Genomic DNA, 27,656 nt, shown 5'->3' with positions numbered 1-27,656 from the left:
AACCAAACTGAAAAAGATATAGGTCTAATAAACATATTAAACTGCTTTCAGCAGAGATCTGAGGAATTTTTAGAAATGATATGATCTCTATTGGATAAGTAATTTTCTAACTTCTTTCTCAGGTTCCAGGACAAATGTCTTAATAACTTTAATAGCATCTGATTTTAAGATAGTAACCCTTGTATTCCTTAAAGGACTTAACACATGAACCATCTATTAGACTTACTCTTTCCATCTCAATTAATTCTAAAGCTACTAAGTGAACTTAATTGTATACACTAAAAAAGCAGCATTTAAATCCTAAAATTAAGAATCCACAAATAGAAAGAGTAGTAAGAGATAGTCTTCCCTTATGACTCTAGAGACATTTGACCCCAGGTAAACAGCTGGACTCAAATAACAAAGTTACACAACCTTGACATTTAAATCCATATTAAAACAGCATGTATCTGGATAAAATCAATTTTAAATTACAATTCTCATTTGTAATTATCAAGATTTTTCCCCATAAGTTTAAATTTTTTTCACAGGTAAGTGTACATTTTAAAATCTCTTGAAGCAAAGTCCCTAGGTATCAATTGTAGTCAAAACTAACAGTGGAAGGAGCATCTCTTTTGTTGCTTCACCACGGCAGTAAGTTGGTCTTTCACTGTTTGAGAATCAGGCTTCACTATAGAAATAGATACTCTCTTCTCCATTTCGAGATCTGGCTAGGCCTGAACTCCGTCTAGCCAACATTCTGCTGAGCACTTACTATGTCAGGTACTTTGCTAGATGCTAGTAATCAAAAGAAGAGTAAATCTCTAAACTCATAGAAAAGCCAGTTAGGAAATTAATGTAATGGACCAGGTGAGAAATGGTGAAACATGAACCAAGGCAGTGAATGTGGGACAATTTAGAGGGAAAACGAAGAAGAGTTTTGAGACTCTTCTTTGAAGTATAAGTGACAGAATCTGATAAACTTGCTGACTTAGAAAAAAAAATAAGAAGAAAGTGTTAAAAGTTCTTTCTTGTCAAAAATCTTGAATGCTCGTCCCTTCAAAAGATATTTCTTCAGTTTATCCCAAATTTATTTTGGGAACATCTGTTGTTTGGATCAAAAAATATTTCTGAAGGGAGAAAGAACATAACACATTATTCTTGTTATAATTTAGAAAGTAGTAAAGTAGTTGATAAAAATCCCTTAAAGGCTATATCATGTGGTATAATAAAAAGATGGGTATTATCATAGTTAGGAAAGCAGAAAACCTATGTTCTAAGTAAACATTTTCAGCGGGTGGACTGTAGGTTATGTTTTTAAATATTGAGTCAAAATATGAATTCCTGTGGAGGTCCACATACTCCTATGATCTTACACCCAGTTCCCTCATGCCCTTACGTGCCTGGACCCAGGCTCATCTGAATTCCATCTCCTTCCACAAGGTTCCAAATTCTGCCATCAACTACCCGCAAGTCCTCACACAAACAAAAAGCATTGCCTTTTAATTTCTTCATCCGAAAATGAAGGGATTGCTGATCTTCTGAGAGTCTTCCATTTCTAGCATAGGAGTCGATGGTCTACACATTGTAGAAGCTCATTTCTTCTATATTTTATAAATCAGATTTCAGAATGAGATTAAGGATATAATTATAATTTTATTGTTGTAGCCACAATTTAAAATGCATCACCTGCTCTCACAAACAGTGTTTTTGAATTTGAAGTCTAAAGGCTAGGATTGTTTTCTCTATGCCAATTGTTTAACTTTGTCACAGTTTGCCATTTAATCATGCTATGCCACAGTGTCTTAATCGATGAAATGGGAGAAAAAAAAAAATCTGTGCCTTTCAAAATGTTAAGGAATATTGAGAAATTATACCCACTAAACAGACCAGGATGCCAAAGCATGTGTGATTATTCAAGGGGGACATAACTCAATATGATAAAAAGGGCAAATATTTGTTCTAATCATCAAATTTATATTATTTTGTTTATTATTTTTCCAAATGCCCATCTGAGCCATTAGAATTCTCTTCACTGTGTTTTTGTCTTGTTCTTCATGTCAACTATGACAATCAAGTTAGTATAATAAAAATGTCTGCCATCTGTTTTGCCACCCTGGAAAAGTTGCCAATTTGTACTGCAAATCAGAAGCCTCTTCCGAGCAAAGAACAAATTTGATAGATGGATATACTTTGGCTTATTTGAAATGTGCTAATCTTCTAACACCTCTTGTACCAATGAAAAAAATGATGTATCTGGGGGGCTAGCATCATTTTACAAAGATGGCAGTGATGAGTCATTTGCCATGTTACTATAAAATACCTTAGCAAATGCTAGTGTGAATTACTGCTCAGTTAACATTGTTTACCACCTAATTATTGAGAAGCACTTCCATCTATCACTGACAACTGAGTAAATGACTCAAGACACTATTGTATTTGCAACTAGAACAACAAGGTCATCGCAAGTTTAATTAGCCACTATCCATTACAAAACAGCAAATAGCCTATGATGAAAAGTAAAATTCCAATTTCTGAATATGCCTCATAAAATGGTGAAGGAATTGGTGCACATATCAGTGATTCTAATAACAAATATATGTAATATCATTTAAGAAACTTTTCTTTCCATTATGATCTATCATGAGGGATGAGAGGAATTAAACACATATTACTTATATATAAGTCAGTGTAAGTTGGTTCTTAATTTTAAAATGAACAGTCATCTTCCAGCATTTAGTAAAAATAAAGATATTTTCAGTATGGGACATATAAAAAGGAATTTGAAAATTCTTCTTGGAAATTGTGTGTGGCTAAATAATGCTCGTTGTTGGTGGTTTGACATGGACTTGCAGATATCCTGGAAATTGTCCAAAATTTAGACAAAAATACAATTTCCCATGTCTCCAGGAATTGTTCTGGTGTACAGAATCTTGTTCCTGTACATTTTCTTGAAAGGGCTTAAAATTGTTTTCATCCTACCTGATATATCAGCTGTAGAAGGTTTTGAAAATAGGGTGAGTAGTGGTTTACATGAAGGACATAGTATAGAACTCTGTCAAGGTCAAGACCCTGATGATTAGCTTGATTTGATCAAAATCATCATTTTGAGAATACATGTGTTTAGGACCTTAAATAATAGCTTTCCAAATGGATAAGATATTTCTGACTATTTTCTCTTTCTGTTCTTTGAAACGCCAATGGTTTTCTTCAAATTCTGTAACCTTGGTTGAGTAGAATGAATATTGTTTTATAAAGCACATTAATATTTAATATCTTATTTCAAATGTTACTTAAAACACTTTATTACTTAATCATTTTTATCACATAAACACAACCTAGTTACAAAATCTTAAAATTTTAAAACATGACCATCAAAGTGATTCTCTAAAACTGTGTCACATAAGGAGACATAGAGCACAGCAATAATAAATTTCCTGATTCATGAGATAGATAGCTGAGTTTTTATTGAAATAAAATAAATGTGTGAAATTGTGAAATATGCATTTCAAATAATTTACAGAAAACTTGATATGTTATTGGTTTCTTCATTAAGTCATTGTCAGGTCAGAAGACCCTGCTGTAAAGGACAAATGCAGTTTTTGTCTCATCAGTGAAACTGGGACAGAAGTAAGAATACAATAATAAGGGTTTTTTAAAAAAAAGCAGTTGTTCATTGTCATAATACAGATTCATCTAAATGCAATTAAATTATGAATTTCTCTTTGTGTTTTAGAGGCACTTTTTCATTCCTACTAAGTTGCTATTTTAATACCAAGCAGGGCAAAGCAGCCAACAATTCTGATGGTGATCACCTACATAGTTATACTGTTTTTTGAGGGATGGGTGGAGGTGGGAAGAGACTGAGGGGGTCTTCCAACATGTTCCTCAATGTTCTCCAAAAGAGCTCCTAAATGTAGCAATTTGTGTTTTCTGTATCAAAGAGAAATGAAAAATTGTTGATGACTAATATTATTTTGTAATAAACAATATTATGGTTCATATATGTAAGCATGTTTCACAGTGTATTTTTTATTGATAAGATTTGTGGTCATTTCCCATCTATGGTTTAAAAATAAATATTGAATAGTTAATATACACCAAGCTGATTATTTTCACAACCCCTGAGTCATAGCTAAAGTAAGGAAAGGAGAGTGGGCATATAATAGGAGATAACTCACTTATCTCTGCAAAAAAAAAGATTTGCTACTTTTCTGATTTTCAAACTTCTATGTGCATCAGAGCCACTGTAGGCATGTGTTGCAATAAAAAGTCTCAGGCTCTTTTCTAGGCATCAATTTCGCTACATCTGGGGAAGGGTCCAAAGATAGGCTTTAAAAAGAAGTACTTTGGGCCAATATTAGAGAAGCCTCTATCTAAATGAATCCAAACTGTCTAAAGTAAGAGCAAGTAATTCAGTTTCTATGAGAACTTGCTTAGAAAAATAAAGCATCAAAACTTCTTCATAAATTTATAATCAGTTTTAAGATGAAATGATAACAATATCATTAATCTTATCTATTGCCCCAATCCGGTTATGTTATGAAATTAGTTTTTTGATCTAGACACATGTCAGAAGATTACCACTGTTACATATTTTAAATCTTGCCAAATATTGAAGACTAGATGGAATCCAAGAGATTTTTAATAAGCTTATGATTTTAAAGTAGATATTTATATGCAATGTAGTGTTTTCTCTCCTAATACAGCTTTGGGTTCTAATAAAAACCTTGGTGCATCAATGTAATACTGCTCTGTGGCTCCAGAATATTTTACAGGTTCTCATTTCTTGCTTTATTTCAGACTATAAACATATGCTCTTAAATTTTCCCGGGTGAATGGAGAACCGCTGTCACATAGCCGTGCAGACACAGTCTTTGCTTTGTAACGAGAGGAGAAATGAAGTAGCATCGTAAAGGAGAAAAAGTCTTATTTTGTTCCTTGTTTCTTTTCCACCAATTGAAATGCCATTCTCTTGTGGGTGCACCACTACAAACTATCGTCACTATTTCCATCACATAAGAAAAGTAAATATCACAATGGCTCTAGTAAAATCATTACACACTCATTGAAGTCATTGTCCTTTGATTAATATGCCAGTTTACTTAAAATCTTGAACAATTCTATCCTAAGAGTATGATCAGTTGTTTTACACCTATCTCTGCACAAATCTGGATTGAGCCCTTCCCCCACTATGTGCCCAATCCAATTACTAATTGCAGGCTATTCTGTTAGGCTGCACTGCTAACACAGTCGTTAATGGTTTCATCATTCTCCAGTGCTCCCTTGCCTCTGCTTCCAAAATATTCTCATTCATTCATTCATTCATTCAGTTATTATATGTATACTCTACACCACACCAGGCACCATTGTAGGGTCTGGGCACTATTCAAAGGACAGTGTTACCATTGACATGTCTCTCAAATCCGTTTTTTCCTTTATATGCCCATTGTCATTTACAGATTTCAGGTCTTTATGTCCATCAAAATAATTTCCAAACCTCTTTTAGCTTCCTTCCTCCCACCCACCATCCCAATTTCCTCCTATCCTTTTAACGCTACCAATCCCCAGCATCCTTCACTATAGAATAGTGTTTATAATGATGGGTTTGGGGTTCAGTGGTTGAATCATTGCTCAAGCACCTAATGAATAAATACTTTATTGAATGGATTTCTTTATCCATATATATTGTATTTTAGCTCTACATCCAAATGTTCTCCCTAAAGCTCCAGAGCATCCCATTTATCACATCATTTACATGATTAGAAATCTTTCAACTGTCCATAGTGCTCACCTGAAAGTTGAAGATTTCACATTGGGATACTGTCCCCAGTAAAAACTCATGTCCTGTTTCTCTTCTCTGTGAAAAACTCCAACTCAACCCAATGGCTTCCTTTCTGTTTTCTCATAACATCTCTGCACCGAGTGTTTGATTTCCCAGGTCCCCTGCTCTGCAGTGCTCTCTTCTCTACCTGCCTAAATCCTGCCCGTCCTTTAAGTCAAATGAAAATGCCCATCCTCTTCTCTATCCATCCCCATCTGGAGTGACATCTCTGTCTTCTGAAGAGCTGCAGTACAAAATTATCTGTAACATTAACATGACAAATATTTTCTGGTGGCAATTATTCTGCTTTGGTCTTGAGCTTCTCCTTAAAGATCTGTTTTGTTTGTATCATATTTTGCCGTTCATTTGGCTGTCTCTTTTATACCTGACTGGTTGGTAAATCCATTTATGGTAGGGTCTGTCTCTAGACCTTTTATCCTTAGATCCATCTAGAACAGTAACTTGTTCATAGTAACTGCTCGAGTTATGATTACTAACACAATAAAAAGTGAGATGGGCTCCCCAAATATATAATCATTCATAAAATATACACCTGAACTCAACTGATTGATAAAATACTGATGGAGCTCCTCCATTTCTTAATCACTTTTAGATAAAAATATGAAGAAATGATTGTTCTCTTTTTATGCCTCAGTGACTGTATTGTGACTCCCTCAAGTGATGTTGGTGTTCCACTTTAGACAACAGTGACCCAGAGAAGTGCTACTCAGAATAACGGATCCATGAACTGTTTGCTGTTACCCCAAGGAGAGCTAAGTCCCTGGGCTTGGAATTTAATCTGTGGTGACATTAAGCTCATTATTTATCTCAGATGAAGGTTTTTCATAGCAACATTTTCTGTATGAAAGAAGCTGCATGTTGATTTACCTAGGAAGCCTCTTACCTCTTTGTGGACTTGTAATTTGGAGTACTACTAATCCAGCACAGCAATTTGACTCAATATTCATTTGTTAACACTTAATTTTGTACAAGGCAATGTACGGGGCACTATTTAAGTTACCAAAAGAATTAGATCAACAGCCTTTGCACTCAGCAAATTTATAATCCAATAAATTAGCATGTGAATCAATAACATTCTTTTTTAAACCAGTGTCCTTATATAAAAGGTATATGGAATCACTTCTATTTTTTGCAAATAACTTTAGGAGCATAATGCTTTGTTTAATGTTTGTTCTGCTTAATGCTTGACAATAAATAACCTCCAAAAGCTGAAATTCTTCTGCTATTGTCTATGTGACAGTTATTCATTTTTTTAATTTTAATTTTATTTTTTTCCCTGTTCCAAGATTCACTGTTTATGCACTACACCCAGTGATCCACACAATACGTGCCTCCTTAATACCCACCACCAGGCTCACCCATCCTTCCCTCTCCAAAACTCTCAGTTTGTTTCTCAGTGTCCACAGTCTCTCATGGTCTGTCTCTCCCTCCAATTTCCCCCAATTTACTTTTCCTTTCCTTCTCCTAATGTCCTCCATGTTATTCCTTATGCTCCACAAGTAAGTGAAACCATATGATAATTGACTTCCTCAGCCTGACTTATTTCACTCAGCGTAATCTCCTCCAGTCCCGTCCATGTTGACACAAAAGTTGGGTATTCACTTATATATGAAATAAACAAGCAAACAAACACAAAAAAATAAAAAGGCAAAGTTGAACTCAGGGAAGCAGAGAGTAGAATGGTAGTTGCCATGACTGTGATGAGGAAATGGGGAGATATTGGTCAAAGGGTACATACTTTCCGTTTTAAGAGGAGTAAGTTCCGAGGATGTAACACACAGCATTGTGATTGTAGTTAACAATACTGTATTGTAAACCTGTGACTTGCTGAAAGTAGATTTTAAGTATTAGTGGTGATAGGAGTGTTAGTTACTTTGGTTGTAGAGGATATTTCCAAAGTATATGTATATCTAATCATCATATTGTACACTTTAAATACATATAATTTTGTCAGTTATAACTCAATAAAGCTGGGGAAAAATAGTGTTATCACTCATCCTCAGATAAAATAGAAACTTCTGTCTTCTCCCCAGCCTTCTCCACATCCAATCAAAAATTACTGCCAATTTTACTTATAAACATTTCTTATATCTCTGCAGCTTTTCTATTTCTTTCCCACTATCTCCTCTGAGGCTATCATCATTATTGAACAATTTCAGTTACCTTCTGTTGTTTTGTTCCTACTACCAAATTTCCCTCTCTGCCCCAAAAATGTAGATGGGAGTATGTATACTTCCCTGTTAGAGACTTTCAATTTCTCCCCATCAACTGCAGGATAAATTCTGTGTTCCTTAGAAAATATACAAGATCCTCCATGACATGGCTCCACTGGTTTCTCCATCCATATGTCTCACCTCTTCCCCTCTCATACTAGATCCTTTAATCATGACAATAATTACAGTAATAATTATTATTTTCAAAACATGAAGGAGGAGAGGAGGGAAGGAAAGAGAAAAACCATGAACAAAGCTCCTCACCGTGTTAGTTAATATTGCTCATCTTTGTCTCCAGGTCCTTGAAGTAGATGCTCTTGGTTTTCCCATCACAGTGATGCAGATACTGAGGCTTGATGCAGACAACTCTTTTGTCTGTGTTCACATAACCAGTAAATGAAGAGTCTGGAATTCAGAGCTAGATTCCTCTCCATCAAAATCCATTTTATTATAAAAAACTACGATACTATCTTAGGCTGTTCCTTCCTTGTGCTCTTTGATTTTTTTTTTTAATGTTGTGGTACTGCCTGAAATCAGTGCTTCCCCCATCTTTCTTCAACTGTTTTTGCAAGGATCAGCTAAGTTTGGTTAAAGGTTCTTCTTCAAAGCACTCAGTTTACAGTAAAACCTATGATTTTAGAACTTCTTCTGTATTGAAATAATCTATTTCTATCTCTCCCATTAGATTGTACTGCCTTTGAGTGCCATATTTTACTCATCTCTCTGGTCTCAGGACTGACCCTTTCTTGAATGAGGTAATTAAGAAGTCATTGCATTTGTAAAGCAAATTTTAGAAAGATTGGGAAAATATAATTTTAGAAGTAATTATTATAAAGAATTCATAATGACAAATGAACATAAAAGTTTTCTTTTTCTTTTAAGATTAAAATCCAAAGCTTCTAAGGTTTAGTACAGAGAGGAAATGTTATCCACAGTGTGAGCTATGGCAGCTGACAGAAGGTGTGCTCTGTCCACGAGGTCCACATTCTTTTGGGCATCTGCTTGTTCTCTTGATGACTGCTTCACACTACCCTTAGGATCATCACACGATCACTTCACTCTGTCACACTTTGGGGTGAGATCTGAAAAATAAGAACTAGCACTAGAATATCCTGAGAACATAAACTCCATGAAATTAGAAATTTTTATTTTTCACTAATCTATCCCTGTGTCTATAACAATGCTGATACTTCATAAGCTCTTCATAAATATCTATAGAATGAATGCTGAATTAAATAATTTCCTTGCTTCCCTTTCGTATTGTCCAGTCACAAATGGCACTTTCAGAAGATTTAATTAATTCTTAACAAGAAATAGGAAAAAAAGAGAGATTGAGAGAAAGAGAGAGAGAGGGAGATGGGCAGGTCTATAACACACATGTTACTGCTTTAATTTCCTTTAACTTATTTCCCTACCTAAAGTCAGCCTGAACCCTGGGCTCCTTCTGTCAGCTGTCTTACAAGTTGGTCTAAACTTGTAGAAACCATGCCTGACTCCACACTGAATTTCATGTGGAGACATCATTTCTCACACAATAACCTTGCAGCTTCTTCTTGGACTTCTGGTCACCTCTATGGGCAATACTAAAACAGCATATTCCCACATTTTAACTTGAATCATCGCTTTCCTTCTCAATTTTGATTTCCAGATAAGAAAATCCATTTTTTTCCCTCTCAGAATAGGCATCAAAGGTATTCTTCTATGTCAGGTAATTCTAGAAAGTTCTGGTTCCAAGTAAGTTGGAACAAGCATACTCAACCCTGTCACTTATACTGAACACAGTCATAAAACCTAGACAGAAAGCATAGAGTAAATTTTTGAGAATTCTGAAACTAAGCAGTAGCAGGTGGCTTAGGGAAGAATACTAGAATTGAAGTACAATGGAACAAACATGAGTTTACCATTAAAAATCAGTTTACCAATAAAAAATAGTCTTCCAGTATTTCTTTACCAATGTGGAAGTGGCCACTGGAGTGCAGCCAGAAGGAGCTCCTGGGCTCTTTCTGACTCAAAGAACAAGAATGGAATCTCATGAAATGCAGAGAGAATATGAGAATATTCCATTTATTTTTCTCTTTCTTTTCTCCAGTCTCTCATACTCTAGCCCCCAAACAATCCTGTAATGAGAATGGCTGGTAACAGGACCCTGGTAACAGGGCCGGTAATAGGAAGGCTGGTACAGGAGCCTACAGGAGGCAAACTGAGGAAAGGGAGCCTGTCTCTACACTCAGTGGGCCTGTGGGAAATGATCCAGCTCTTTGTTTTGTTTTTTCTTTCTGTTACTAGGCACCATACATAGACATAGTTGCAGAAATGCACAGCAGAGGAGGGTGAGTCTAGCCTCACCTCTCTAGCCAGAAGACTAAAATGACGAGTCCCAGAAATGGGACAGAATTAAGATCATGGAAAGGGAGGAATTTGAGAAATGATTCTGTGAAGTCATTGATGGATTTATGGGCTCCATTCTGAGCTCACATGTGTGAAATAGACACTATCCTTCATATTGAAGACTTTGAGATCTGAAAAGACAGACCAGCCTCATACCTTAAACTAGGAGAAATAGATGCAGGCCAGATCCAATAACACTACAAGACCATGAAAACTGACCCAGCAGCCCACAGGAGGTAGGTAGGAACTTACAGCCCAAACCTAACAGATCAAACAAAACTATCAACACTACCCCCAGTAGTAAACAAGACTCAGTATCTCATAAAATGATATTCAAAGCATCCAATGCATGATCCCAAATTATGCAACACATAAAGAACCAGAAAAATCTCAGGTCTCAGGAAAAAGCAATCAACACCCACCCATGTTGAGATGACACAGCTGTTAAAATGATTTGACAAGGACTTTAAAGCAGGTATTATAAAAATGTTGTTTCAAGCAATCATGAATACTCTTGAAACCAATAGAAAAATAGAGCCTTAGTAAAGGAATAAAGAATGCAGGATAATCAAATGGAAATCTTAGAACTCCTAGAAAATAATAACCCAAAAGAAGTGATTCTATATGCAATACAGAGAGATCTAAGTTCATCTTAACAAGCCCACATTTATAACTGTATCTTAAGACAGTGCCGTAAACATTACACCCATACACACACACACACACACACACACACACACACACACACACACAATAGATAGATTGATGTAAAATGAAAAGTGAGGACATTTTAAGTGCATATAATTATAGATAAAGAAATATAAATATTGAAGGTGTTATCATGATTCATATCTAGTTATCTAGTTACCTTGCATTTTGCTTTCAAAAAAGGAAGAACTAAACCTGAATGTTTTATAATTTGTGGAAACTGAGTATTTTGCATTTACAAAGGTAGAAGTCCATTGTTGAAAAGTACCATATGTACATAAGCAGCAATTCTATTTACAAAGAACTGCCTTAATGTGTTTATTTGCATATCATTTGCATTTTTGTCCCCATACCTGTCAATCAGCTCCAGCAATGAGCAAATCAGGTAGCCCACATGGGAACCTGGGCCAAAGGAAAAAAAAATGCAAGGTGATCTAAGGTGGATGAAACCCTCATTATTTATTTTTAAGGCAATATTTTTTCAAAAAAGCATATTGTGTTGCTAAATATGAGCAATTTAGATGTTTTAACAAATACAGCTTCTCATCTCTTAGTAACTTTTTTCCCATACGTTTTGGGATCTTCTGTTAATTTAAGTCTTTTTTTGTGTTTACTTCCAATTCCCTAATAGTACTCTGTGGTTAAACTGATTCTAAGAAATCCCAGGAATGGATTATTTCTGGAAACCTTCTTATATATGTTAAAGCAACAACATTAAAGATGTTTTTAAAAATCCTAAAATTGAGGATCGCTCAAAAATGCTTGGAAATACCAAGGTTATGGTTATGAATACTAATATCAGATCCATAGATTGAGTCACAAGTGAAAGAAAGCTGGTATTTCTAGGAAAAAACCTCCAGGATGTTGAATGACACTATCTCTTTCAGGTAGGATTTCTGCGGTTTTCTCCTGGTGCTTATATTTCAGCTTGGAAAATAAACCCTCTGTGAATGATGACACAAGGAAAATCCTGCTTGCTTAATAATGAAGCCTCCAGAACTGATGTTTCTTTGGGGGGTAATATCCAGTTATTGTGTCTGCAGAATCCTGGGACGGAGAAGATGCTTAGTAATCACTATCATGATGATCGCTCGGTATGGCTGCTGGAAGAGAGGGCCTGCATTAGGCATGTTAGACAGCACAGCAGTCCTGGCTGGCAGGAAGTATTTTCCAATGGGTAAAACACTTCATTTAGTTTTATGTGTGGCATTATGAAGCTAGCTTTTGCACAGGGGTATGCTACAAAATTAATATTTTGACCCTAATCATGAAAATAATGGGAAACTGGCACCAAATTCCCTTTCTAAGTTAATCGTGAAGTTGGGATCTTGGGATCTTCCTTGGAAACTGGGTCCCTGCCAGGCACTTTTCTTTGCATTCAATCTGTGACTACACTAACGTTCATTAAAGGAGAAGGAAATAACCCAATCAACAAGTTTGCTTAAACACACGACCTTTCTTTGTTAAAACTTGTACACAAAAGAGATGTTGTATGGAAGTAAAGACTAAGCAAAAAAACATTGTAGCAATTTGCTGAACATGGAGACTTATTGAGGATGCAGTCCTGAATAATACACACTAGCTTTGCTTTTCCTCTTTAGTCTGTGTAGAGAAGCTATGAATCATTCATGGTCTCCCAGCTGAGAAGGGCTTCAAAGGGGATGGTTCTGATTGGATGTCCTGTGTGAATTGCCATGCTGCAGAATCCACTACACCCCTAGCACTGGAGGGTGGAGGAAGCACTTTCATCTGGGCCTCCAAAGTGTTTAGGGTCACAGTTCACCAGGAGATAACGATGTAGATGTACATTCAGAATTAGCTGCAGAGATACCTGTGTAGTGCGGTGTGGAAAAGTGAGCCAGTTAGATCCCCAGTGGATGCTGTGAATCAATTACTGTATTCTGAATACAAGGTTGGCTGCAGGGGATAAACAGATGTCAGAGAATTTTTCCCTAATAAGACCCTGGTAATAGAAGAGCACTGTCAGCTTCATTTTGCATTAAAAATCTCATTTCCTCTTTATATGACCAATTTTATTAGGTCCCTAAACAAAGATATTTTGTGTAACTGTTAGCAGCATAATGTGAATGGTGTCACTACATTTCATATTTTCATATTTTGTCACAAAAATCAAGAGGCAAAAATAGGAGTCCATTCTAAAGTCATGACTTGAGGTCTAATCAAAAAGGCTTTCTATGGATCTGTTGACATGCTGGTTGGTAATGGTCAATTTTCATTTTTAATCAGAAATATCAACATTCTTAATGAATATAATCCTTGGGATGTAAATTAAAGCTAAATTTTAAATTTTCTCCATGCTCTTTTTCCTATCATGGGTGACATTGGCATAAAATCACTCTAACTAGAACTCAGGTACCATTGAACTTTTCTGGATAAATTTGGTTTTAAAGTCTAATACTTTAAAATTATTGGGAGATTCCTCTGACATGCTCCATTTTCTATCCCAAGCATCAGTCTTTCACAAAAAGCAATTGACACTTGGATCCTTCCCTCTATACCCTTTGGAAGCCCAAATTGAAGTAGAAACATCATTTTGAGGTATCTGCTAATATCCAATTAACCTCTCTCTTCATCTGCAACTCTTCCAAAAGAGAGATAATCTCCTTCGGGCTGTCAGGCAGTATATTTTCTGCATTCATCTCCAAGTGGAAAAAGCAGAAGCACAGAGGTGATGTGAATTCACTTTACAATGTCTTCTGTTGATTTATTGAGAAAATATCATTTTAACATTCACTAGATTCCAATCCTCCAAATGTAGAAAGCTTTGTTCCCAACATCTAAAGACGAAGACAGTTCAAGAAAGAGCTGCTCCTTCATGATGGGAGGAAGAAAATCACATGGTGACGTTATGCAAATGACATAGAGAAATAAAGTCATGTCATTTGGTGATACAGGATCACAAAGCTAGAACTCCGAGAAGAATAAAAGCATTAAACAACAACATTTTCAATGTTATTTTATTGTAAAGCTTAAATATGTTGATTGATCTGATTTTATTAAACTTGCCATTGGCTATTTATTTGAGACTATTACTCATTCTTTGGAGTATTTTTACTAATTGTGTAGCAGAACTCATCAGATGATGGAGCTAAAATAGAGAAGAAAGGTTCTTTGGCGATTACACAATTGGTCAGTGCACGCCCCCAAAGGAAATCTTACACAGCGTAGAAAGGACTTTGACAAAGCTGCAGCAGGTGGCGCTCTTCCCCTGGCATGGGCGCTGAGTGGGTCAAGTCCCTCAGGACGGGTTTCCCTGTAGGATGTGCTAGATTAGGGTGAAATGTTCAGAGATCTTGATTGTTAAAGATACCTTGACATATTTATAAAAAGAGCAATGGTGTCCTATCAATTTCCAAATTTGGATAATTGTATTCTTCCTTCCAATATTCTTTCATTTTTATTTGGCATTCTTCATTTATTGGTCTAAATTTTGGGTAGCAAGTTGCTGATACTCTTGAATAGCTCTTATGATTCTATCCAGCAGAGGATACATTTCTGTGATTACTGCAATCACTTCTGCACAGAAAATGTTCCATAGGATTTCTTTTAAACAAAATGAGTGACATTATTTATTGAAAATAGGCTCATATTAATAAATAAAAGATAATTTAAACAAGGTGGAAAATAAATCTGTGAGGCTATTGACAAATTGGGTATTGGGTAACGTATTCATGGAAGGTGAGAATTGAAGTGGCCTTGATCCATAGGTAATAAACAAAGTCTCTATAGGGCTTTAGACTTTATTTTGCACATTTATTCATCTCAACCAAAACCACTACTTAATGGAGTGAAACCCAAAATTATACTCATGTCTTTTTATTATATAAATCCTATTATTTTCTTACTATAACACACTCCATTTACTGTTAGTAGATGAATACACGTTTATTTTTCATGTTGGAGGCATAAGGTTTTTATGGGTGGTTAACATAGTAGCTACATCATAATAACTGTAAGGAATTGAATAATAACTTCACTTGCTACTTTGATTCTGTGTAGAGTTTCTCTAGTTATTCTTTGTCTAAAATCTACGTTGCCTTGCCATTCCAAAGAAAATGCTAAAAGTGTAGGGAAAAAATTGTCTCTTTCTGTTCCCAATGCAGAATTTGGGAAAACCAGTCACTGAAGGAGTGGAATGAACATGGACATACATATTGGAGTAGTTTATGGAGCAAAGTGACAACAGTATGGTGCTGAGACTGAGCATCTGTGGAAGGTTTTGCCCAAATACCAGGCCTCTGATTTGATCCTATCTGCTTTTCCAGTGTCTGAGAAATGACTCTAATACTAATGAAATTTCTTGGTAGTCTCTGAAAGCCATTAACAAAATTTTATTTAATACTATTTGCTAGTTGTTAAAATCTTAGCTGCATATTAGATTAAGAAAAGTTCTGATTTTATTTACTTGTCGTAGGAAAGGATCTCTTCATTTGTTTTTTCTCTTTTTCCAACAAAGCAGACATTACTTATGGTAACATTTTCTGAGTAGGAAATTTCCATGTATTTGCAACAGTAGTTAAATTCAAGGTGTTGAAAGTGTGGTAGGTTCTTATCAGTGGTTTGAGAAATAAAAGGTGACATAGGTAGAAATACATGATATTAAACTATATAACCTAACCTAAGTTAAAACAAAAAACAAAAACAAAAACAAAAAAACAGAAACACTTCAATCATTTATCTCGATCTACTCACCAAGTGGCTGGGTTATGATCTGTAAAGTACTTAGAAAGGACCATGCAGTTTGATCTAAGTGTCCCAGGGTAAGGATCAGCTTCATTAATGCAGCAATGCCTAGCACATCGTAAGTGCTTAATAAATGTATTTTGACTGAATTAGTAACTGAGTAGAGAACTGGGTCAAAACCAGTTATATGAGGACTAGAACTGCTTTTTTACTTTTGATTAGACTGTATCACCTGTTCAGCAATGGGTTAGCTTCCTGGGAAATATTTTAAAGATTTATTTACTCATTACTTCATTGTTTACTCATCTATTCAACAAATGTATTCTGAAATGTACTTATTATTAAGCAAGGTAATGTTGTTGGCTTTTAAAAATGCAAAGGTGGATGAGAAGTAGGAAAAGAGATAATTAAACAATTGAATGCAGTGTGGTAAATGCCATGATAGCAGAGTTCAAGGTGCTTGGCAACACCTAATCTGGTCTTTGATGTCAAGGACAGCCTTTGGGGGTGATGATGTCTAGACTGAGCCTACATCTTAGGAACATGTAGAAGTCAGTGGGGCTAAGATGAGGGGTCATAATGCAGGACAGTGAAGGATGATCCAGGCAGGAGGAAGAGAATATACAAGGGGACGTGTAGTTCAAGGACCTGAAAGTCATTCAGTAAGGCCACAGTACAAAACAGAATATCACTTACAATTTTACATATTTCTGAAGAGTATTATGAAGCCACAGATAGAGAGAAAAAGAGCTCATGAATTAAAATTGTGGTTGGATACATAGGAACAATACAGAAAGAGTCCATCATTTTATAGAAATACAGTTTTCTATTTTTGAGTTGTCCAGACATGATAATAGCCAAAAAAGAAATTTTAGCTGAATCAAATGTGATATTCAAGAAACACAACAAATAACACTTTACAGCATTAAGAATCAACAAAAAACAAGTAATCCTCTTCTAAAATGTAGAAGATATATGAAAAGTGGTGTCACAAAAACTTCAAAATTACAATCATTTCATAGGTTTATAATCTAATGGTAATGTCCAGTTTTTCTTATGGTCTTACCTTGGCCATGAATATCCAAGGAAATTAAAGACCTCACTCTGAAATGAAAGGGAAGAAAACTCTTTTGCTCCTCTTGTTTTCTTGTGTTCCTGGAAATAGGTGTTAAACCCATATATTTATAACTCTTTTTTTATCCTGACTACCAATTTGGTGATAGAAAATAAACATGGAAGAACCCACACATTTTAGGGTCATCTGGATGATGACAATAAGATTTCCCTTAATCCCTAGGAGGGTTTTGATACAGTTACACATCTATCATCTTGACATTGTTCCTTGGTTGTCTGCTAAGTTTGACTCCAGTGGCTCTTCAGTGGACTTTTGTCAGAGGAAAGCCACAACTGTTACTTTTCATCCAAGCGGTCTACCAAAATAATTGCGTAAAATCATTAGAAGAGTAATGCAACACAGTTTTAGGTCATTTGATTGCATTCAACTTTATTTTACTTTTGGTTTTAGGAAAATAGATGACTACTTCTTGGCAGGACCAAGCTACATTATTTTGTAGGTCCAGTGCAAAATGCAAATGCAGGGCCCTTTGTTCAAATATCACCAAGACCCAAAACTGTAACAGTAGAGCCTTAAACCAAGAGCAGGACATGGTGTACCTCATAGGCCTCACATCCATGAAAGCAGCCCCGATTCTTAGCACACTACAGGGGTCTAAACGACACCTTTTTTGTGATAATATGATGTTGGCATAAAAATTCATTCTGGGAAGAACCCTGAGAAATCTACTCCTGAAGGAATAGTGTACTGCTGTTGGGACTTCACCATTAGAAAAAGAAGTTTTTAGTGTCCCTGAGCCAGTAAGCATAGAGAGGAAGTCCAAGTTGAGAATAGAGCAAAAGGACATGTGAGAGAACTGAGTGGGAATCCCACTTCTGCCACCCACTAACCAGGCTTGGGCAAGTCTTACATCTCTTTTAATCTTGATTTCCTTACCAATAAATTAATTTTTTGTGCTATTTGGAAGCGAATATGAAAAGAAAATATGAAAAAATGTATACAAATTTTTTTAGATTTATTTATTTGAGAGAGAGAGAGAGTGCATTGCAGGGGAGGGGCAGAAGGAGAGGAAGAGAGAGAATCCCAAGCAGACTCTGCACTGAGCATGGGTCTCCATCCCACAATCCCAAGATCATGACCTGACCCAAAACCAAGAATCGGATGTTCAATGAACTGCACCACACAGGTGCTCCTGAAAAAAATGTATAGGAATTTTTTAAAATGACAAAGTACTACACAAATATAAGGTACAGTTATTATGGAGTATATAATAGTGGTAACAACAATACTAATAATAAACAAGAACAACATTAGCATACTCAGGCACAGTGTTTCTTTGGAAAAACTGTAAATTTTTAACATCTTTACTGGATAAGCCCCATAGTTTTATACAGAACATACAGTTTTCTCCTTCAGGTGATAGAGGAAAAAAAATAAAGTTATTTATGAATAAATTCATATTTTGAATGTGGTTTAATTATTTTAATAAAAAATTTCCACATCATAAAAAAATATGGGATTCAATAACCAGTTTCAGTGAATATTTGCTAGAATAAAGGAATACTTAGAAATCTACCTCAAACTTGCTATAGATATTAAAATAATATTTGTTTCTTTACATTAAATGATAACTCATATCCTAAATAAAAACCAAGCAAAGAAAAATTTACCATCAATAAAATAAGCTGATTTAAAATGAGTATAAATATACATAAATTTTTATTTTCCAAACTTCCACACACACACGATTCCATGTGTCAGAGAGCAAATTATCAGCCTTAAATATAACATATATAAATAAAGCAATTCCCATTTGTCCAATTGCAGGCAAAGGATTTTATTTGAAAAGAAGAATTATCCCTTCACCTTTATAAGCAATTTGGTTTCTGTATGTGCTTATTGATGGGTGCTATTTTCACAATTCAGCACTAATTATTAATTTGTATTTTCAGGGGGTTATGCATATAATTCTCATTATTCCCATGAGACTTTTGTAAATAACACTTTAGAGCAGAGGCTGAAAATGTGTCTAGCTCTCACTTCTAGTTGCACATTACCTCACATTATAATCCTGTTGAGAAGTCATAAGTGTTTGCTGGTATTATACCTCCACACTCAAGGTACCCATATTTCAGTGAGAAGAGAGGAGTTTTCTGTTAGAGAAGCACAGAATGAGAAGTTGGTCCCTGGGTACTTTTTCATTTTAGTGGCATGCCATTAGCATCTTGAATATTTCAATGTGAGCACAAGAAAGTTCATAAGGGGATAAAATAACAATAATAATGTCAGATTTATATAGAGTCTTATCCTAAAAACTCTTAAACTGCTTCCAAAGCAGGATTAGATTAGATTCTTATCTGAGCTCTTTTCCACCTTCTTTTTTATTTTTGAAAAAGAGAAACACGGAACACTAATAATTTGCAATCATATTGTTTCTTTCCCTGGAGGATTCACTTATCATTTAAATGTGTTTTTTTCTAAAGTGGGATAGAAATAGGATTTTTTTTCTTTTGATGTATCAACACCTAAAACAGAATTTAAGTTTTGTTTTTTGGTTGTTTTTTTGTGTGTTTTTTGTTGTTGTTGTTTTGTATGTCAAGTTAATGCTATTGTTTTAAAATTTTCTATTTGATTAAATTTGATAAATAAGGATTGGAGTTCCCTGTGACTAAAATATGTGCCAGCTATCTGAGGAATACTGAAATGAGCAAGGCATGAAGTCTTGTCCTTAAGATACTCACCACCCACCAGGTAGTTAATGCACAAGCCAGCTATGGAAAGTGCTCTTGGAGAAGTACAAACACAACAAGATGAGAGGGCAAAGCAGAAAGATGAGGTTAGAAGGACAAAGAGGGTAGTTTGGGACAGGCAGGAAGAGCTTCCTGGAAGAGGTGACATTTGAGCTTTACAGCACAAGTAAGAACTCCAAGTTCAGCATTTCTGATAAAGAATCTGAGAAAGAGTATGGAGAGCGTACGGATCAACTGGGAAATAATGAGCAGGTTTTATTGGCTTTTAGTCTATGTTAAGAGAGTTAAGGGAGAAATATGTCAACTGCCATGATAAGCTTTTGTAATTTATTCTGTATACAATTATGAATGCTTATGAAGCAAAGAGTGATGTTATAGGAGCTGTACTTGAAGAAAATGACAATGTCAGAAGTGTGTGAGATTGACCTGAATGGGAAAATCAGGTGTGGGTTGCAGATGACCCTCTCCATGTTTTATGGAGGAAGCTTGAATATTCTAAAATCTCTCGGTCCTTAGAGAGTGTAAGTCATTTCATTGGTGATGATGTTAGTAGTGAGAAGCCTAGAACTGAAACCATGTTCAAGAAGTGTGGGGAGAGGGTTTTGTCCTACAGACATACTTTCATAAAAAAATCAAAATGACATAGTTCTACTGTTTGCTAGAAGGAAGTTTGAAGTGTTTTTCAAAAAGATTGTGTTCTTCAGTAAAATAAAGTTTCCCCTGTTTGCGTTAGTGATTTCAGAGAAACGTTGAAGTCTGAAAGTATAAAAAAAATTAGTAATTCTAAGTAGTGGATTTAAATTAGTGAACTTTTCAAAATTTTGCAGAATATTTCCATATATTTCTAAGTGCTCAAAAGACCTCAGTGAATGCTGTCTTTATCTGCAGTGCTCATGTTATTCTGGAAGTGACATAACAACTTTCTCAGGTCTGAAAACAAAGAACATCTCTTATAATTCATCAACCATATTACATATAAAAATAGCTTATCTACATCCTTGAAATAAATAATTGTTAAGAAAACTCTTTACCACAGTCTCAAGTTCTTTGGCATAGCTGAATTGTATGAGCTACATGATTATTAATTTCAAGTGTGAATTTCTGCTTGTGACCTGTTGTTTTATTTTCTTCTTCAAATCTTATTCCTTGAGGCTTGCCCCACCCTCTGTGGTTTTATATCTTTTCTCATGAGTATATATATAACCTATTTGTTTGGTTACTCAGACTGAGGCTTCAGACCAAGGAATTGGAAGTTGCTGCCTCTTGACAGCCTGTGCTTTTTTCTTCTATCATAAAAAGGATCCTAAGTAAAGAACACCAGCAGTGACTTGTGTAGCTTCTGGGCATTTTTTTGTTCTTGTGATCTAAAGTCCACTTATTGTGTTTTCTGTTATTTGGAGGTCATCAAACTTTGATCACTAGGGGGGAGTGTGGGGTTTTGCCTTGATCTTTGAGATCACACTACAGGCTGATTTTTAAAAACACATATGAAAGGTTTATTTTAAAATAAAAAAAGCCACAATTCGTTTGTGTCGATGTAAAATGCTTAAGAATGGTGAAATACAAAACAGCACTAATTAGGATTGATTTATAAATGGAGATAGGAACACGACTAGTGATACTCAAACTCTTCAAATTCATTTGGGTATTTCGTGAAAGACAACACCGCTATCCTTGTCTGCACCCATTTGGCCAGATGTGCAAAAGCCTACTATTGGGTTACCACATGTAGGTAGGGCAGGAGGGTGGTAAGTAGAGTGATTTGCCATACCATGTGCCCATTTTTTCACTACTGACCACGTGCTATACTCAGATTGGAAAGATTAATTCCTTTCTTGTCTTTTAATGATAATATAATCATTTTTGAAAATGCAAATAAGTATACCTTCTACTAAATAGAAGCAACAAATACTTTTACTCATTAAATTATAAAATTGTAGCACCAGAAAAAAATTTAGAGCTCATAAAGGACCTTCAGTGGGCTTTGATGGCCTTAATGCTTGCCAGAGGTCACTGAGCTAGATAAGAAGGAGACGTTCCTATAACGTTCAGCTCCTGACATTAGTTCCTTGTTTCCTTTTACACCAATCTATATTATTACTTATTTTTACAAATTTACTTGCCAAGTAATCTTTTAGCAGAGAAGCATTTTATTCTATTATTTCAATTGGTACTTTTAATTACCTGGAGAGAATTAACAAATGCTTCCAAAGTCTATGTCAATTCCACTGTACTGATAGATTCTATACTTTGGGGGATGATTTCATGAGAGTAAAGAGAAACGAAAACCATTTGAAGCCCAGGCGAATTAGATTATATATGAAGGGATAAATATGTTTATCTTTTCTTTCATGTTGAAATGTATAGTTTGCACTTATTTCTTCCTCAGTATCTTCAAAGTCCATCTTTTGTTACTCTATTTTTTACTGTCTCACAAATAGGAAACAATTTAAATAATGTAGTGAGGTATAATCAGAAAACCTCTGAGTAGAAAGCAAATTTAAAATTTTTATTCAAACTAAGAACATGTCTGGGACTCTCAGTTATGTTTGCCATCTCTACAGAAGGGGTTTACTTCTTCCTAGCTATGAGGAGTATTTATGATACTCAAGTATTCATCTAGTCATTCATGAACAAACTAAATAGTGGCTATATTCACAAAATGATGCATTAAATTTAAGTAGCACACCAAAGAAAATATAAAGCTTATGGTCTTTCACTTCAAGGAATATGCCATCTTATCAGAAAACACAATCACACACACACTCAAGTTAAAAAATAATAAAAAACAAGATATGATCGAATCTTAAAAATCATAAATATCATGATCACTAGAGGAAGTCACAAAGTGGATAGGTTTTGAAAAATGGTTAGAATTGATAAGTGGAGGAAAGAGAAGGCTTATAGGCTAAGGATAATCCCCTATGAAGAGTAAGAGTTAGCAATCCATGAGCTGAGTTTGAGGAGCCATGAGTTGGCTAATCTGGCTCCAATGGAGAATCCATGAAGAAGTAATTGAAGTAGATTTTGAAGCAAAAGTGACAGAACTTGAATGACAACAAGAAACTATGGATTTGATTCCTATCGATCAGCATCTCTCAAAATGCTCCTCCGTACACCAAACCCTGTTAGGAATAAAAATCTGTGGTTAAATAATTGGAAGAAACATGCCAACCCAAGTCCCATCCTGAAGATTTACATGAACATTAACATGTTAAAGACCCTGAAGAATTAGGGATTAAAATTCTGATATAACAAAATTTTTCAAAATCCATAGACAAACCCCCCCCAACAACAACAACAAAAAAACAGCAAAAAATAAATCAATAGACATCTGTACCCATGAAGTTTCCACCAAAGGGTCCAAAAAAAAAAATTGAATATATATGTAAAGAGATTTATTGTGAAGACTTGCCTTCCACAATTGTGAGTAGGCAAGTCTGAAAATATATAGATTAGGCTATCTGGAAGGACAGACTGAAAATTCTCAGGCAAGAGCTCAAATGTCAATTCTGTTCTTAAAGACTTTCAACTGATTGGATTAGGACCACCTAGATTTTTTAGGATAACCTTCTTTATCTGAAGACAACTTTTCTTACAGATGCTAATTACATCTAGGAATACTTTCAGAGTAATACCTGGATTAAGATTTGATTGAATGGTTGGATACCTGTAGCTTAACCAAGTTGACATATCAAACTGACAATCACAGCACCTTCCTCCTTTAGTATGAACCTTTAGCACCGTAGTGCTTAAAGTTAAATTAATTAAGTTGATCATTTTGCCTGATCTATGTATGTATTCTGTCATATATTGCTAAAACTTAGTGTTAAATGTGGATATTCACATTTAAGGTTATAAAACCTCTCACCTGATATTGCAATTAGCTGCAATTAGTCATTATGAACACTTACATTATTGTAGGTACTTTAGTAGATACTGGGGTTTTCCTAGTGAGCAAAGTAGAAATGACATGATGGCTGGTTTCATGGACCTTATAGCAAACTGAGACATAGAGACAGTTTATGTAAATATCTTCAGTTAGTGTTTTTTCAGCTACTTGTTGCAAGCCTTAAAGGAAAAATAATTGTTTTGCTTCTTTTTCTAGATTTATTTATTTGAGAGAGAGAGAGAAACAAAGAGCAGGTGTGAGTAGGGGGAGGGGAAGAGGGAGAAGGAGAGAGAGACTCCTCAAGCAGACTCCCCACTGAGCATGGAGCCCAAAGCAGGGCCTGATCCCATGACGCTGAAATCATGACCTGAGCTGAAATCAAGAGCTGTCCACTTAACTGGCTGAGCCACCCGGGAGGCCCTATTTTGCTTCTTATAAGCAAGCTGTATTAAATATTAAGAATTCATTAATTCAAAGAATCCCTATTAAATGTTAGTTTTCTAGTATTACTTTCAAAAACATATTTTGAGATCTCTACTTGATACCAATTTTTTCAGGTTTTGGAAAAACTGCAATAAATGATAGACTATTCATAGATGATAAAAGGCTAGAAGTTTCTTACAGATATTCATTCAATGAGCACAGAACAGCTCATCTGTTGGAGAGGTATAGGAAGAAATGACCTAGAAATTAAAGCTTGGAGCTTATGCTTGGAGGGCCTTTGCCAAATGGAGAATGATGAACAAGGCTTAATGGAGAATATCATATACTTCACAATAATGACCTTGGAAAAGACACCTCCTGTAAAAAGGAACAGTAAACTTGTTAGCTTGTCCCTTTTTTTTTTAAATTTTGTTTTGTTTTATCTCCTCCATCAAGGAGAATGATAAATGGATGGAAAATATTGATAAAAGGGGAATTAAGCCTACAATGCTTGGAGATATTGCAATTGTTTCTTAGTCTCCTAGATCTGCATGATGATAAGAGAGCATGGTCTTCCATTCTTGGGTTCACCTGTTGGATCATTCTGTAGGTAAAGCTGTGTCTGGAACAAAGTTAGAGAGGATAATGTGAAAAGAAAGTAGCAGATAGAAGGAGAAAGCATTTAGGAAAGGGAAATGTTCCTACTGGTAGCAGGAGAATGGAGTGCCAATGGAGCTCTTTGCCCTTTAGGGAATAGTGTGGTCAGCCTACCCCTGCACTTTCCTTTCTATGACATTGTATGAAACTTGCATATTCTTGAGTGATACCCAGTCAGGACTGAGCAAATTGCTCAAGTCACATGTCAGGGAGTTTGTGCTTGGAGGTAAATTGGTTCCATTCAGTATTGTTTTCATTAGACTTCTCAGTCAAATCTCAGTGTTAGGTGTGAGATGAAGTTATATGTCAGCAATTTTTCTGACAATTGGTAATAGCTATTTCTTATCATCTAAGCCAACAAGTGTCCTGTACTGAAGGACCAACCTAGAATTAACAATTACTTGAAAAGGGATGTTGCTTTGTTCTCTATTAAATATTTTGCAAAAGAATAAAAATCTTTAATTTCATTTTTCTATTTTAATGAGATTTCTAGATTTTTTACAATAGCAAATTTATCAGATTTTTCAAGAATGTTGTTTGGCTTTCCAGTGAACATATTACTAAGGAATAAAAATAATTTTCAGTTCTCTAATTTAATGAGACTTCACAATTTTAAAACAGAAAATATATTAGTCTCTTCAATTCTGAAAAATGTGCTATAGATTTATTGATAAATCTATGATAAATTTATTCAAAACACTTATTTCCCTACTTTAAGAATTTTGTTGATTCTAAAATTGCATTCGTAGTTTAATTAATAATCCTTCTATTTGTAATTTAGTTTGCTTGTGTGGTGACATGGGGTTTTCTGACATTTTGTTGACAATTGTTATTAATATAAAAATGATACTTTTGGGGCACAAGGCTGGTATAGTCGGTTAAGTGTCTGACTCTTGATTTCAGCTCAGGTCATGGTCTCAGGGTCCCCAGATCTGAGCCCCCTGTTGGGCTCCAAGCTCGAGTTCAGCAGGGAGTCTGTTCAAGATTCTCTCTCCTGCTTCCTCTGCTCTTCTCCCCACCACCTAAATAAATAAATAAATAAATAAATAAATAAATAAATCTTTTTAAAAATGCTACATTTATGTAGACATAATTTTCCATCAGTGAACTCCTAAAAATATACACAATATATAGACACTTTGCAATCATTGTCCCATAACCATTTTTTGGTAAATACTTATGGTGTAAAATTTGAATAAAAGTAGTTTTCTTTCTTTTAATGGAAAATATGTCAATACGAAAAGAAGTATTATAATTGTGAGAAAGAGAGACCAAGTTTATTATGTTTTTTGTGCTTCTCCTAGGAGTTTTATTTATGTCCTTCTCATTCACCCATGTGCCTTTTGTTCAGGGTAATGTATTCTGCTTTAGTATCCTTTTCAGTCTTTTCCAATGCACGGACTGCCAAAATTACAAGATTATGTACAATGGGCTTATGTTTTGGATACAAGTCCACCAGGGACACCACGGCTGAAATTGTCAACTGGGACTCACACCAATGACCTCAAGGTATAAGGCAAGTGAAATTTCAGCTGTGCTGTAGAATACTTGTAAATGTATCTTCATTAAATCAATGATATTCTCCAAAATAGAGTTATTTCCAGTCAAATATACAATTTGCTTCCAATATCAGATGTCATAAAAGAAAAATTCAGTAAAAAAAAAAGTCTCAGCCAGATGCCAAGAGCCTGATTGTACCTTGGCACCTCTCCCATTCAGAGATGCTTTTCATAAAAAGTGGCGCATCACGTGACATCATGTTATAGTCTTCTCTGAGGGATTATACTTTAATCTCTAAATGACAATTAGTCAGAGGGAAACCTCAAAAGTATAACATCTAGTGGGTTACCAGTGTCCCATGTAGTTTCAAGAGCTCTTTTGATCTATTGGACCCAGAAAGAAAATATTTCTTTGCCTACTGTTACTTCGTGTGTGACATACTGCAAAGGTATAATACTGCATCATAATGCAGCTACTCATTGTGATTTGATTTGATATTTTGCTTAAGAACTATATAGATTAACTTTCCAGAAAGTAGAAAGCACATTGTATGTTCTGGTGTGTTAGGTGAAGGACCACATTTTCTCAGCCATTCTGTAATTTACTGTTTGTACACTGAGGGACTAAGTATAGTTTCAGATCAAAATGGTCTTCTTTCAGATCAACATACTCCCAGTAAACATTCTAAGACTTTAAGTGGATTCACCTTATTAAAATGGATGTTTAGTCAACATGAAACACCAGTGTTTTAGTTGTGAATATTTGGGATCATTTAAAAATGAGGCATACAGATCTGCATGTGAGGGAAGCTCTGAAATGTGGAAATAAATTATGAGTCAGTTGACCTGACTTGCTCGAAGTGTCTTCTAAGTTAGGATTTTCAGATTAAACATAACATTACTAAATATAAAGCAACCCCTAAATTTACTATATGTATTGTATAAGCTTCAGGAAACCCAGTTGTGCAGATGACGTGAAGATCCGGGTTGCAGTTGGCATCGGTTCATTCAATGATATTTATTTGAGAGAAAAAGAGAAAGAGACAGAAGGAAAATAAGAAAGTAAAAGGGAGTAGAGAGGAAAGGAAAGAAGGAGGACTATTATGTGCCAGGATGTGGGCTAAGTATTGAAAAAAAGAAAAGTGCCTTGCAGGAACTTAGAGTTTATAATTAATAACTAATATAACACTTATGTAAACAAAAACTTTCAGAAGCTAGTAAGTCTGATGGTTAGAGCATTCAGTGTAAAGGGAGTAAAGAAGTGAGAATATTTATTCTGGCAGATAAAACAGGCTTCACACAGGAGATGACCTTACCCTGAGTCTCCAGTGATGAAATAGGAGGTTTATAAAATATGCAGGTGGTACACACACAAGACAAAACAACAACAACAACAACAACATTAATAATCATAAATTAAATTAAATTAAATGGTGCTGAAGTTGTTAACAACAACAAAAAAACTTCTCTTCATTTTCCCCTTTTTTGGTCCCATTTTGCAGATGTAAGTGTTTATTTCTGCC

Source organism: Lontra canadensis, unplaced genomic scaffold (assembly GCF_010015895.1).
Source record: "Lontra canadensis isolate GAN:19392208 unplaced genomic scaffold, GSC_riverotter_1.0 scaffold26, whole genome shotgun sequence".
Classification (NCBI taxonomy): domain Eukaryota; kingdom Metazoa; phylum Chordata; class Mammalia; order Carnivora; family Mustelidae; genus Lontra; species Lontra canadensis.
The sequence above is the reverse complement of the archived record's forward strand: the minus strand, read 5'-3'. Positions refer to the sequence as shown.